Below are 12963 nucleotides of genomic sequence, written 5' to 3'. Positions count from 1 at the left end.
TTGTTAAAGGTGCCTTTTAAGCCTCTCCTCTGTAGACATATAGCGATGTAACATTTAAACTTTATCGATTTTGCTTTTATTTTGCTGCATATACTAGCTTCCATTTTTTTCTACTCTCCTCAGCTCTATATGAAATCGACGAACTTTACACATGAGCGAATGCGACATTGAATCTTAAAAAATTCATAAGATTTTCATACACGTCACTGCCATCAACAGCATCATCATCATCCTTTTCAACGTCAGCTGTAAGAAGATTGGTCTACAATAGCGGTTACTGCATTCGATTGCACTGCAATGCAGCTGAATTATATGTGCACGTGCAAGCGTATAACCTCCAGTCTTATGAAACCAAACGCTGATATGCATGTGTGCGTGTATACATAATGTGAACTTACATACACACGTTCATATATTTGTACGTACGTACACTCTTATATAAGTAAATAAACTCCACCTTCAGCTCCACAAAGCAAACATTTAACCACCTTTGCTCACATTACAGCGTACAGCGCGTTTAAGTGGCGAATAAAAATCTGTAATCAGCAAAAACGAAATTGCACACGTGATGCAAATTAAATGCGCAACAGACAAAGCACAAATAAAAAAGGAGGACAAAAAAAAAAAAATGAAACAAAAAATGCAAATTTATTTAAAAAAACTCGAAATTTTCCAATGAAAATTTTTTATTGATTACTATGCATATGAATAACGCGCATATCTCGTAAATTGAATTGAATTTCGTTGTAACGTATCACTCACTTGCGCTGTTTTTCTTTCCACTCACGCCCTCCTTGTACTGTTGTTGTGCTTGTTAAGCAGTTTCGTGTTAATTTCATTTACAGTATTTTTCGATATGTTTTTTATTTGCCATCGTGATGAGCTCGTACTTCACTCGTTTGCATGGGTGTGCTTGTTATTGATAGTTCAGTTGAAGCGGCTTGGCTTAGCACAGGTTGAGTATACGTCACGTATGCCGGCTGCAATTAAATGAGTGCCTATGTATCCATGTGTATTAGGGTACTTCTTATTTTACATGAACTTTTTATTTTAATTTTTGTGACGTGCCATACTTTTATTCTATTCTACAACTGAAAAACATTTTAAGTTTGGTTTAAGTAATATTAAAGTAATTTTTAAAGTAATATTTAGAGTCGCAATAATAAATTTCAAAAAGCTATTATAGGCTTTTATTAATTAAAAAAAGGATACTGTATCAGAAGTCACATAATTGTTAAAGGTAATAATTTTTTGTATTAGTATACTTTTGTATGTAATATTTTACTTTGTGAAATGCAGTTTACTACTTTGTCAATGTGCGACTGAACAGGGTCGACAGGGACATACTAGGTCAAAACATGTTCTATGCCATTATTTAGCGCATTTATTCAACTAAATCAAGTTTCTTGGCATACAATAATTTTTAAAATATGGTATTATTATGCTTTCAAAATTTAACACCAAAAAACCGTCAGTAGTTAAGTAAGAGAAACGTGTAAGGAGTTCGAGCGAGTATTTTTCGATAGCTGTAAAATAGAAATCCCCCTAATGTGTATGTTCATGCAAACATGTAAAGTATGCGTTTGTGCATTTTGTTGAAGCATTTTGTAAAGAGTTAATAATAACAGTATTGGTTGTCAAGGTTGCAATTGTGATTGTCATTGAGAGACGGTGCTCGCGACAATGACGATTACACAAAATTATTGTATGTGAGTGGGTTTCATGAAATTGTTTTCATATTGTAGCCGTAAAAAGTGATCGAGGGATGCTATTGAATGTAGGAAAATGCTTTAAAATTTAAATTTGTACAATTTATGAAACAATTAAGTTTTTAAGTTTTATAATAATTTACCACCTCAATAATGCAGGTATAGACAGTTTTTTTATGAGACAGTAGTAAATTTGAATTAAAAAGTAATGTTATCGCCTTCAAAGTTCTCTCCCTCAACTGCAATGAGCTTATGCCGGCATTTCATCCAGCTATTCAAACGTATGTGGAAATCCATTTTCGTTATAGCCAGCAGAGCGTCTTCGATTCTTCGTTTACTTAATTTCAGACGTTAAAACTCGTTTTCCGTAGTGGCATTTTGACTCTATAAAACAGAAAAAATAGCATATCAGGTAAATTCGAGGGCTGTTGGATGGTATTCGTTTCGCTCTTGATCAAAAATTCACGGATAATGATGATATTGTGCGACGGTGCACTTCACGAGTTCTTTTCCCACAAATCCTTTATTTTTTAGCATAAACGTTTCATAATATTCAAATAATAGTTCTTATTAACGGTCTAACCTTCCGTCAAAAATTCGTGGTGTACAATACCGTTGTAATCCATCCATCTTCTCTGAGCTTTCTTTTTTGACTGAAAAAAATGCTTTTTTTTGGTCTTACTTTATTCGGAGCTCTCCATTTACTCGCCGTATGTCTGCGTGTCGTACTCATAAACCCATGTCTCGTCTCCAGTGATGATATCCTTGATAATTTAGTCTAGGAAATCATGCAGGCGATATCAACACCGATCCTTTTTTGCATGATATTCAGGTCCTTTGGAACCAACTTTGTAGCAATACGGAGCAAACCCAAATCATTTACTATAATGTTTTGAATGCATCCAGTGTGGAAGGTCAGCTCTCTGATGTTCAATTTGCAGATTATTGATCAACTTTTATTTATTGATATTTTTATCAGTTACATCCAGTCGATGGCCTATCACTACGTTCCCCGATTGACTCACGATCTCTTCTGAATCATTCATTCCCCTTTTAAACGGCTGTTTTCTTTAAAATATCATTACCGAAACGGGTTTTCAATATTTCTATTTCCATTGAATCCTCTTTTATGCAAAATTTAGAGCAAGCTCGTTGTGGTAAATTCAAATCCATTTCTAAAACTGTAAAAACCCAAAAACACGTGCAGAAGTAGGTTTTCCCAAGACAGCGTAACTTTTACAAAAGCCAAGCAGTGGCGACAACATTTTCGTTGGAATGTTAATCATAGATCTGATAGCCTAGCAAAAAAAGGAACAGTGCTCAAATTAGTTGACTTAGAGTTTCATTTGGTGGTTGTTACGCGAGCCTTTTGATTAAGGTTGTGTGTAGTAAATTTTCGCTACTTGTAAATACTTCCAAGTAAATGTAGCGAAACAAGCACTTCTCTTGATTGGTATTTTTTAAATTTTTATTGTTATTATTATGTTTGTTTTTGTTTTTGTTTTATTATTACGTTTTTGAGTCTCGTTTTTTTATTTAATAACGAAGCTGTTGCTTGTAAAGGGTCTAGCACTCGAAGTGGGACCAATTAAAAAGGCCATTAATTTAGTTTTGAGAACTACTTGTATTCAATTCAAAGGAAAAAATACTAATACTAATACAAAAATTAAGATTCGATTTACTTTTGCTCGATATGACCACCTTTTGCCTTGACTTTGGCCTTGAGATGGTCCGGACACGAATCGCAAGCTACCCGAATGTGACTTGCAGGACCAATTGATGAATCAAATTCTCGTATGAACGGTCGGTCAAATAAACCCTATCATTTTGGGAGTTTACGAATTGCTCAATAAGAAAAACTTTCTTGTCAGAAAACTCAATGTTCAAAAATTTACTGCTTTCAGCCAAGCGAAGCAACTACGTCGCTCTCTCACGTCTGATGTATTGCTGCTTTAGTGTGAGATCAATCACCTTTTGGAACTGGTAAGGCTTGACTTTGAGATCATTTTTCAGTATACGGCGGATGCTACGGTCAGATATTTTCAGTTATTTCGCCATTTGATTGGCACTTCGTCGGGTATTTCGCTGAAATCGCTTCTTCACTTTTTGAACCATTTCACATGACGTTGCAGTCGTTTGGTGACCTCTTCCATGACTTTTCGCGATGCTACCAGTATCATTGTAACTAGTAATGGTGCCTAAAGGTTCTCGGGCTCACGAAACATCGCTGGTTGCGATTTTTCAGACAAATATAATGCAATCACACTACTACGTGTGAAATCCATTACTTATTTTCCTCTTTCGCATTTACTCTCAGCAAAATCCCTCCGCGCACTACTAAACAATACTGTGGACTGTAGACCCTGTATGTATAGGGTTTTTCAGTAAGAGCGCTTCAACTTTTGAACTTTTTTGAATAAAACACAAACGGTTTGACTTTTTTAACTATTTTTTTTTATTATCGAGTTTGAACATATACATTTAAGTATGAAATTCGATTTCTTTTGTATGACCACCGCGTACACGTTTTACGAAGTCCAATCGTTGAATCCAATTTTCGACCACTCTTTTGCATAAATCGGTCGAAATTCCAGCGATTTCGCATTCAATATTGGCTCTGAGCTCACAAATCGTCGCCGGCTTGTTACTGTAGACCAATGACTTCACATAACCCCAAAACGGGACGGCTTGTTAAATGGACCGTAAAATGGCCGTAATGCTCTTAAAGTAGCAGCAACAGAACTATTATTTTCATAAAAAATTTGCACGATTTGCAATCGTTGCTCAAGTATGTAGCGTTCCATGATGAAATGAAGTTTACAAATGACAAGCGAAAAATAAAAAATATTGCGTCGTTCGCCCTCACTATCGGAAAAAAGTTGAAGCGCACCTATTGAATAACCCTATATATACCGAAATGCTCAAAATGATAGGAATAGATTTAGCTACGTTTGTCCGTCTGTCCATTCCACCATGCGCATTAAAACTCGAGGGAGAATTTTTTTTATTTCAATGAAGCGTGGTACACAAGTTACTCTTTCTCCAAGATATTAACGTTGGCTATGAAAATATGCGAAATCGCCTAATAAACACGCTTCCTTCCATATAACGAAAAAATGGCTGGTGACACGTCCGCTTTTACAATAAAGTTATAAATCTCGAAAACGACATAAAAAACTATTTCACACTTTATACACCTATTGCACCCATCTCATAGAGGTACCAGTATATTATTCCGAAGGATTTTTATATGTTAAAACTAGATTGATGTCCGTCCGTCTGATGTTACAAGCAATAATTCGAGAAAAGGTTTAAATTTTTTACGAAACTCAACCTTTATACAAGGAAGGTAGGAATTTGAAATGTTTAAATGGCAATCTCCAAGCAGCACTAAAGTGCCGCTTTGATACCATTATGAGACCTCCAACAGGCAGATATCTACAACCAACCAGAGCTTTTAATTTAACGGAGAAGATATAAGTTGGTGCATTGCCCCAGAGTGTCGCAGGAGGAAGCCCACAGTGATCTTAATAGTCTAGCTGGCAAGAACGGACATTTACAGGAAGAGTTCCCAACTATCTCCTTCTAAGAAAGCTCCCCACAACTTCTTCAATGGGCTTTTCACCCATGTGCGTCCATCGTTCAATACCCGATATATCAGGTCAGTCCATAAGTTCGTGAGTTTTTTAAAGCCGGTTTTCAAATTATTAAAAAAGTTGTTTTAAGTATTTATTAATCAATAATATATTTTCCTTCATTATTTACATTGTCTTCCCAACGTTTAGGCAAATTTTTATTGTAATTCCCTGCTCAAAAAATTGTTTGTCCTTGGAGCTAAAATACGCTTCGATATCAATTTTTATAGCTTCTTTTGAGGAGTAGTTCTTGTTACTTATATGGGATTGAAGTCCGTGGGAAAGGTGATAATCACAAGGTCCAATATCCGGAGAGTATGGTGGATGCGGCATTAGCTCCCATCCGAGCTCGTTCAGCTTGCCTAATGCTTGCGGTATGAGGTCTTGCGTTGTCGTGGTGAAATACAACTTTGCGTCTATTCACTAAAGACGGTCGATTTTTTTAAGTGCCTCATTCAGGTTTGATAGCTAATGGGAATAATAATTAGCATTTATCGTCTGGTTTAGTTTCAGAAGTTCATAATAAACAATATAGGCCATATCCCACCAAATAGACAGGAGAGTATTCTTGGGGTGAAGGCCATCTTTAGGGGTCGGTTGTGGTGTCTCATCTTTATCTAATCATTAACGTTTGCGAACAAGATTATTCTAAAGGACCCATTTTTCATCACCAGTAACGATACGGTTAAAAAAACTTTCATTTTCAAGCCGTTGCATCAGCTGAGAACAAATTCACTCTCTGCTGAAGGTTGGCTACGGAAAGTCTATGCGGAACCCATTTTCCCAGCTTTGAAACCTTTCTTAACTGAACCAGGTGCCTGTAAACTATTCCATGTAATGAATTTAACCTCTGAGCTATCATACCGACTGTCAAATTAGGCTCAGCTTCCACGAGTTCGAGCAAGGCGTTGGAGTTAAAGACTTCAGGACGACCAGCGCGCGGGGCAAACTCCGTGAACAGTGTTTAGTTTTGCAGTAGCAGTTGTTGAATTTTTATCACTTTTATAAAAAAATACTTTCTGAATGCACAATATATCAAAGAAAATATAAATAGTTTCGTTATATTCCGCGAATAATTTTTTGTATGCAAAAATCGTACAAAAGTGAAATTATGGGTAAAATCCGCACGAACGTATGGACTGACCTGATACATAGTCTGGAAATTTAATGTTGTGGAGGCCCCAGGACTTTCGGAGTCCTCCTCATATTGTACTGGGAACAAGGGTTTTTCGAAATAGCATATAAAGAAGTGGAAGCCAATCTCTTCTACGCTTTTCTGAGAGTTTCCTCTTTGATAACAGTTAGGGAAGCCGATGACTGAGGCCAATTCAGAGTTAATCCAGACGAGCCATCATTTCTCTTTATGTTCCTATGTTTTTATACCCAGCTCAAAGAAATGTTACATGCACACTCATCCTTATAGGAATTATCCAGAATGGATCTGCACCAAGGCGTCGTCGGGGTTTTCATCTCGGGCTGACTATCGGGAAAAATGTTAGTATCTCCCTTGCCCCCCACATTCCCTAAGCTTTCTGCATGCCTGCAGGATCGAAAATACGTCTGCGTGAGAAACACCAGCAGTATTCGACAATTTTATGAAATAGATGAATTGGCCGATTTAGAGAAGAGGAACTCAAAAAAGAAGAATGAATACTGAGAGAACCGCAATGGCAGCAAATGACAGAGTTATAAGGAAATATTTCAAACAATTATTAATCTCTCTAACATCAATTCCGCTGAGATTTCTATGCATTCGCTTCTAGAGTGTGTTGCCCTATCAATGAAGTGGGAGAGGTTCGTTTCCACGCTCACCACAGCTAAAGCCGATGTACATTCGCCATTAAACTTTATCTAAATTTTTCCAAAAGGTTTAGATCTGTATGAGGTGCAGCGAATAATAGAGGCCACAATAGATCGTAGATCGCAGTACTCTTCTCAAATATATATGTCAAATGATGACTCGTCTGTTGAAAGGTTGCCACTGTGCTACAGTGTGATGATGCTTACACTGATAGATTTTGCTTTGCACTCAAAATTGCACTTAACTAAACACAGCTTCTAAACAAAAAGGAGCAGAATTACTGTAAAATCAAGTTCACATGCAGATAGCCGTATAAGCACAATGACGATGTTCACACACTGCACACTCATTCATTTGCATTGTCGTTGCCAAATGGTTAAGATGCTCGTAGATTCGCATAGTTCTTTTCAATAACTTATTCTTTGGTTTTATCTTATGTACTTACTTCATTTTAACTATACTACATGAACAAACCGCCATACAATTGCCTACCCGTTCAGACTTAGCCGCTTTCTCTCCCCATTTTGGCATTCTCGCCAAGCCTATTCATTGCCAAAACATGTTTGTTTAAGCGACATTTGCATGAAAACTGTTACTGCCACTTAAGCGTATCCTTGGCAGCTTCCTTGGCAATGAAGACCCCGAGTAGCGCGCAAAAATGCAGTTTTCGGGACAGCGAGGCCGAAGAGTGTAGCAGTAAGTAGCAGCCAATCTGCTTTTTAACGAAAAAATTAACTACCTACTTTCTTATAAGCGGAAGCTACTTTTGTGTTGCTTCCTTCCTGGCAATGTGGCAGCGTAATAAGTCTTCCAACTTCTTCTCTTTGGCATCCTTTAGCAGCTTGTTTACCTTTTTTTTGTTTGTGTACTTTACTTAGGTTGTTTTTATTTGATTTTTCCAACGACTCAAGCCTTTTTCCCCACAATTTTTTGTGTATACTTTTCTTTTCTTGACGCCGCCAGCGTTTACGTTGCACTTCACCGTTAATACATTGCATGCTCACCTCTTCATACGCATCCATCGCACATTAACTTCTTCGCAGTTTTCATTCAGTGCTGCAGCAAGATTTACGCCAAAGTTTTAAATTTAACAGAAATCTGCGTGCCTGCATTAAGTTGTGGTAGTTGAAGTGGAAAACAGAGAAAAAAAGGTGGAAAATAGTACACAGAAAAGTGGAGGCAACTTGCAAAAAACCAGCTACGTACGTATGCAACAGCAACAGAGAAAATAACAAAAGCAGCATTATCATCAATATTAACAACAATGGCCGAGGCAACAGCAGTAGCAGGAGCACAAACTACTTACAACGAAATGCAAACAGTGCCTTAAGACATTAAGCTCACAATTTTGAGTATTAGAAAACTCTCTAGTACATCGTTGGCAATAAAGTTAATAGCCAGAAGTTGTCTTGCTACTACTTATATAAAAAATACTCGAGTTTTCTGTTTTCTTCAAAAAAAATGCTTTTCTTGGAAGTAGAATATATTTAGCTGTAATATTGGCTTTCTTCCTAGCAGCAGATCGCCGTGTCTGATCTCTCTTGAGACAAAATCATAAAGCAGGGGATGGCTCTAAGCTTGACGGCATGGTGGAAAATTATTTATTCTCACAAAGCTTTTCTATTCGACCTTTTGACCACTGCTGAGCTTTCTGGATTTAAATATTAGGTGCAGCAAAAATAAGGCAGTTATAATTACTCTTAAGGGGACCCGGTGGTCTAGAAATGTCAAAAAATCGTTTTTTCGAGAGTATTATTACTAATTAAATGTTGTATATTTTCATGTGGATATGGATGTATGTAATAAAAATTCTAGTAATGAAACACCTCATTTTTGAATCTTTAATCCTTTTTATGTCTTTCTTAAGTGCTATAAGTTTTAGCGTATGATCCCATGGGACAATGCAAGGCCAACTGCGAAGCGGGGCGCGTTGCACCAGACTATACTGCGCATCAAAACTTTACACAGTTTGACAAAAAATTCGATATCTTCAGAACGGATTAGATGAACAAAGTTTTTTTTTACATATTATTAAAGGTTAGCATTGTGCGCTTAATCTGACTGTAATATTGTCCATTTACAGCATGAAGAACGCAAAAATAATTGTGATTGTTCATAAAAAATTATTATTAAAAATTATTGTTTCAACAGATACACAATCTATGAACGTTAAATCGATAGAGTAAAAATTTTTCGGTAACCGAAATGAATTTCATCAAATTATCAATTGTAGTTTCTGAGATATTGATTTTACAAGAATATCAAGCAAAAAAATTTAATTTTTAATAACATAAACAAAAAGCGAAATAAACAAAAAACTATTCACAGCAATTATTATGTGACAAATTCTCTATCCAAAAATGCATTTGATTTTGAAATCGGGAATTCGATGGAAAATTCGGGGCCCACTTGACGTGGTTTGACTCTATGTTATTCAACATCAAGGGCTATCGCCTGTACTAGAATCATATTATTATTTCAATTATTTCGTTTTTGTTTTTTTATAAAAAAAAAGAAAAAAAAAACACGATTTTTAGAGCGTCAAATTCAAAACCGCGCCATTTTGTCAATTTTTTTATTATTCTAATACGGGACATAGCTACAAACATGCTGATTAAAAATTTTTTTGGTTTTTGTGTTTCAGATAAATAGAAGAGCCAAAATGGACCACACCGTCCAGGTCCAATTTTTCGGGAGGGTCAACTCCCGCGCCATTTTTGAAACTATTGAAATGAAAAAAAAAATTTTTTTTCAGTTTTTATGTTAAGAAAATAAATAAAAAGTCTTAAAAATTTAAATATCGTTTTTTTTATTGGTGAAAAAAATTTCTGACAATACCTCAAATTACCGAGTTCTAGACCGCCGGGACCTTAAGTAAATGGTTCGAAACCATGCGCTTACTATGCGAGAGCGGGATTTACAATGAGATTTTGGAGGAGTTTAAATGCGATTAAGGAAAGGGCAAAGGAAATTTTCAAAGCCATTGACCTGTGCCAAAAAGACGCAACGCCAATTATGCAGGATGTTTTCTTACCGAAAACAAAGACTTGAAGGTTACATCCGTTGGCTGAATTCATGACACAAGTTTTTGTAATGTAGTATGGATGTTTTTGGTAAAGCTGGAGAACTTAAAATGAAAAAAAAGAAATATTTTGGAATTAATTTTTTCGTTATAATCTAGTAGATGATTTCATGCCATTTACACGGCTACGAGTTACATGGTTCATTCGATCAGTCCGTTTTTCATTATATTTTCCAAGAAATCCGACCGTATGACGTCAATGGCGGTTTGAATATTGCAATACATCGATTTTTGAGTGCACTGTATGACAGGTTGAGCCATGCGAATCAAATATAGTCGATGTTTAGCTGATTCAATTTTGAATAAAAGTGCGTGTAGCGTAGTACTCATAGTATAGTAGTCAAGGCAGAAATTCACAACATTTGCAGGGAATACAAAAAACGGAGAAGGGTCTAGTGGTGTAGATAAATGCCGGACACAAACCGTGGCAACAACGCGCCCGACTCGCACAAACGCAGCGATTCCAGGACCGCCGTAACGGCACATATTACCGCAAGGCAATACCAATAAATCCGACGCCGGAATAGATAGCACTTTATAGTACGCACGAGCACTTGCCAGGAAACGGAACTAAGCGCCAAAAATTAGGCACCAAAAAAAAACGCCCAAAAAGTTGTTACCAAAAAACGCCCTAAACAGTAGGCACCAAGGAAATATAACGCCAAAAAGTAGGCACCAAAAATATATTTCCTACAAGTTTGCACCAACAAACAAGCGCCAAAAAGTAGGCAGTGTTATTTCTCACTAGAAATTAGCAACCACAAGGAAAAACCCCGGAAAAATAACCTAAAGTGTATCTAAGATATATATAAGGTATAGTTCTCTCTCTCCTTTTCGTCATCTTTTTTCTCTCTCGCGGAGCGAAAATGCCCAAAACGTTGCATGGCCTTGAAATCTTACTCCCCATTCTTGCTCGCCCGTCGACGCCTAAGAAGTTTCACTTCAAAAAAAAAAAAAAACGGCCCACAGGCGCTCGCCATTTACCGTAACGGGAGCTCCTTCCTCATTGCTCTATGAAATTCGCAAATAGATTTATGTTTTAAAAGTAAATTTCCCCAATTTGCCAATTTGGTTCTAGCGTTCAACCATCCATAAAATCGATGATAACTTTTTAAACCTTAGTGAATAGAAATGTCAACACAGATATCAATTGTTCACATGCAGCTAGAATAAAAACACCCGACACTTTCAGAAACGTTAATGCTTTCTGACTTTGGGACTAATTTTGTGGTGCCACTAAATGTCTATATTTTTTTATTGTGATTAGGATTTAATTTGGCACTGTTGCCGATCTGTAGGGGATAATGGCAAAGGAGTACAAACACTATCTCACTTGAATTCAAGAGACATAGGAATATGGAAGCAAGCTGTATGATAGATTACCTCGCAAGTTTAGGTAGAACGAATGAAGTTAGAAAAGTTAGAAAGTCTGTAGTCCTGAACTTTGGGGATATTTAGTAATAACAGTGCGGGTGAAGGATGAAGATGAAATAATAGTTGAGCATAAAAACAGGCGAACCTTTCCAAAATTCTATATTTGGTAGCTTGTTGGTCTGATACTTTCTTTTCAAACAAGTTGTGCTCATTATTTAACTCATTAAGATATTTTCTTATTATTTCATTCTTTTAACACCTCTGCGCCTGTCAACCGAATTAAAAGTTAGATCACGTTACTAGCGCACGTGGCTTGCATACAACAATAATATTCTGTGCGTCATGTTTTTCTCTCTTGAGATAAAGATCCTTCTTCCGGCCCACATATCGTAAAGTTTACCATTTTTAAATATATGGTGGTTAGAATCATTCGTTTACCTTTCGCAAGTGCACAAGTTCGAATCTCCGTGCATGAAGCATCAAATGATAGAACAATTTTTTTCTATAGCGGTCGCCCCTCAGCAGGACATGGCAAGTCTCCTTTTCTGTCATGAAAAAGCTACTCAGAATTAATATCTGCCGTTCGGCGTCGGCTTAAAACAGTAAACACCTCCACTTGCGGAACAACATCAAAGCGCACACCACAAATAGAAGAAGTGGCTCGGCTAAACGGCCGAAAAGGGTATAAGAGCCAATTATATATATCATATAATCGATTTCTCATCGGGCTTATGAAAAGATCAGTGGCTTGGTATGCAATAACACTATGCGAAAATTTTATTGCAATTCGAAGCAGCACGGACTTTGTTAATTACTTCTGAAGGTATAGATATCCAATTAGCTCGAATTCTTTTTGTTTTGCTTAGATTGATTTTAGAAAAGTGGAAAAATTGTTAAAATATATAGCTGAGCGAAAGCAAAGTTTAAGACATACATATAAAGTAAAATTTCACGGAAAACAAATTCATATATATTAATATCTCAACTCTTTAGCTCCCGCCTTAAATAGTTTCTTTGACCTTTACTTTAAGAAACTCCTAAAAAACATGAATTGGAAAGTCGTTAGAGGATTGAACTGCTCTTGAAAATTTTTTGAGTTAACCCTGCCAAACTTTTTTATTAGGCAATATTTTTTTCTCTTTCTTTTACTTTCAGAAAATAGTAACGAAGTACGGGCTTATTTCAGTTATTGCACAGTGTAAGAAGTCTTCTTCACATTTTCATATGTAAGTGGTATGAGCGTGCCATAAGAAATAAATGGACCCTTTTTTCTTAAATTGCATTCTTCCTAATCACCTACTTACTAGTGGAACGCAGAAAAATTTTCAACTTTTTATGTGTATTCAGCTACATTATCTAGTT

This window comes from Anastrepha obliqua, chromosome 3, assembly GCF_027943255.1.
Source record: "Anastrepha obliqua isolate idAnaObli1 chromosome 3, idAnaObli1_1.0, whole genome shotgun sequence".
Classification (NCBI taxonomy): domain Eukaryota; kingdom Metazoa; phylum Arthropoda; class Insecta; order Diptera; family Tephritidae; genus Anastrepha; species Anastrepha obliqua.
Note: the sequence above shows the minus strand (reverse complement) of the source record.